Genomic DNA, 2,985 nt, shown 5'->3' on the forward strand with positions numbered 1-2,985 from the left:
TGCTTTGTACTCTTCAGTTTTGTTTTTTGTTTTGCCTTGTTTTTTGGGAGTTCTGCCATCCCCGGCCGGGGGTGAGCTGAATTCCATTTTTGTCTCTGATCTGTTGATCTTTTGCTCTGTCTTCAGAATATACCTGTGTGCTGATATAGTCTTTTGAAGCCTAGCGATTTCAGGGCCTGTTTTTCATATCAGTCGGTTGGCTCATTTTGATAGGGTTTTTGCGGATGGCAGACAGCAGCTTTCCTATCCTGTCCTATGTAGTTAGCTTGGGCCCCATCATTTGCACAACCTATCTTTCTATCTGTGTTAGTGTTTTCATCTTGCTTCACCGACATTATTTGTTTGGGGCTGCCTATTGCTTTGGGGTCTGCTCTGGGGCAGTTTAGTTTTTCCCCTTTCTGTCTTTAGGCTATGTAGTTGTCCGGCTGTGATCGAGGGATCTAGGGCACCGTAGGAATCCCCCACGGCTACTGCTAGTTGTTGTGGATAGGTTCAGGGGTCTGCAATCCGATAGCTGCCAACCTCTCTGGTTTTTCTGGACTTAGCTGGTATTTTGTTTTTTCCTCCTTCGGTGACTCATCAAAACAGCTCCCACTACAGATCCCTGTGGTCCTCACTGCTCCCACTACAGATCCCTGCAGTCCCTATGGCTCCCAGTACAGATCACTGCAGTCCCCACGACTCCCAGTATAAATCCCTGCGGTCTCCGCTGTTCCCTGTTATGAATGGGTCACCGAGGAGGATGGCAGGAACAGGCTAAGCCACCAGAAAACCAGAGAGGTTGGTAACTATGCGGATTGCAGACCCCTGATCCTTTCAACACAACTAGCAGTAGCCTTGGAGCGTTCCTACGATGCCCTAGATGCTTCATCACAGCCGGAGAACTAACTAAGCCTAAAGCCAGAAAGGTGAAATCTAAACTTCCACGAAGCAGATCCCCAAAGGAATAGACATCCCCCAAACATATATTATCGGTGAGACAAGATGAGACACAAACATAGGCAGAAAACAGACTGAGTAAACGGTGTGGCCCAAGCTGTCCAGACAGGACAGGACAGAAAGGATACTGTCTGCAATCACACACAAAACCCTAAAAAAATCCAACACTTCTGATATACAAAAAACCTGAGGCCACATGACCTAACCCCCGCTAGATCAGCACTCTGCTATAAACTGGAAGCGAAGCAAAATATACTAACATAACAGGGGACTGAACAAACTGACACAAGCTGTAACATATGGAGCAGGGCCCAGCGCTGCCCCCAGCAGGGAGTACGCTGAACCCTAGCAACAAAGCAGAAAGCAAAAAAAAGCACAACCAGATTAGATGCAAAGGATTAGCAAAAGAATCACTTAACTGAACCATGCAGATCAGGCAGGGGACAAATGAACTCCAAATGCACAAGGAGGAAAATCACCAGCAACCTCCAAGAGCAGCCAGCTCAATTATATGCTCCCAGCCAGTAATCCCAGGTTCTCAATTATCATCGTCAGGTGGGGAACTTCCATCAACCTGGCCAGCTCCACTACTTTCAGTAACCACCAGAGGGAGCAGAGGGAGCTTCGGCTCAGAAATCCGAGCAAGGGAATTCACAACAGTTCTCAGTACAAATCCTTGCGGTCCCCACTGCTCCCAGTAGAGATCTCTGCGGTCCCAACAGCTCCCAGTAGAGATCTCTGCGGTTCCCACAGCTTCCAGTACAGAACTCTGCGGGCCCCACTGCTACTGGTACAGATCACTGCAGCCCCCATTGTACCCAGTACAGATCCCTGCACTAGGAGCTGTGGGGAAGGCAAGGATCTGTACTGGCAGCAGTGGGGATTGCAGTGATCTGTACTGGGAGCAGTGTGGACCGCAGGGATCTGTACTGGGAGCTGTGGGGATTGCAGTGATCTGTACTGGGGGGCAGTGGGAACTGCAGAGATCTGTAGTGGGAGCCGTGGGGACCGCAGGGATCTGTAGTGGGAGCCGTGGGGACCGCACGTGTCATGATCCAGGATGGGGTTTGTCTTTGGCCCGTCCTGGTCAGACAGGGGTTAATTGTTTCTGCCTCTCTCTGGCAGAGGGTGGCTATTTAATGCTCACTTGACCTAGCTCCGGTGTCACTTATACTCCTGCCCTCGGCTGAGTTAGTTGACCTCGTACGTACGTACGTGTGCCTTGTGCCTGATAACTTGATGTTTGTTTGGTTTTGATCCGGTTCTGTCCCTGTTACGAGTTCTGCCTGTCCCTCTTGTACTGCGCTACCTCTCTGTGTATGACCCTCTGCCTGTGACTTGACAATTCTCTGCTCGTCCCTCTGGTACTGCACAGCCCTCTCCGTGTACGAACCCTCGCTTGTCTGACCTGCGTTTTCCTCTCCTCTGCAACAGTTTCCCTGCAGTAGGTACATTACATCATCTGCAGCAGTAGGATGCTAAGCTCCGCCCCCTGCAGTCACATGATTGTAGGTCCTGAGACTCCTTACTATTTTCAGTGCCGCAGGTCCTGTCTACTTGAACCATCACTACAGTATTGGACCCCGCACTCTCCTATAGTGTGGGTAAGTCACCCTGCTCTGCATGGCAGTTTACCGATGCTGACAGGGTCCTGACATTAGAGTCCTGACATTATAACTGACCGTTACCATTTTTTTTTCTCCGCTCCCCTTCTGTGTGTGTGATGGATCCTATGCACGCTCTTTCTGGGCAGGTAAAGCACCTGACTCAGTTGTCTCAGAAACCCCTGGGGGAACAACTAGCCCTGGCTCAGTCTCAGCAGCTGATCGCTGATACTGTGCAGGGGGTTTTATCATCGGGGGGCTCGGGATATTACATTAATTTTCCCTGAGTCTCCGGTTAAGTTACCGGATACCTTTTCTGGAGAGAAAAAGGAATTCAAAGTTTTCAAGGAGGGCTGTAAGTTTTTTTTTCATTGAGACCACTCTCTTCAGGGGATGGAAGTCAGAGAGTGGGGGTCATTATGTCTCTGTTAAGGGGAGCCCC

The sequence above is a fragment of the Dendrobates tinctorius genome, unplaced genomic scaffold (genome assembly GCF_039654945.1).
Source record: "Dendrobates tinctorius isolate UK_male_01 unplaced genomic scaffold, ASM3965494v1 ptg000130l, whole genome shotgun sequence".
In the NCBI taxonomy this organism is placed as follows: domain Eukaryota; kingdom Metazoa; phylum Chordata; class Amphibia; order Anura; family Dendrobatidae; genus Dendrobates; species Dendrobates tinctorius.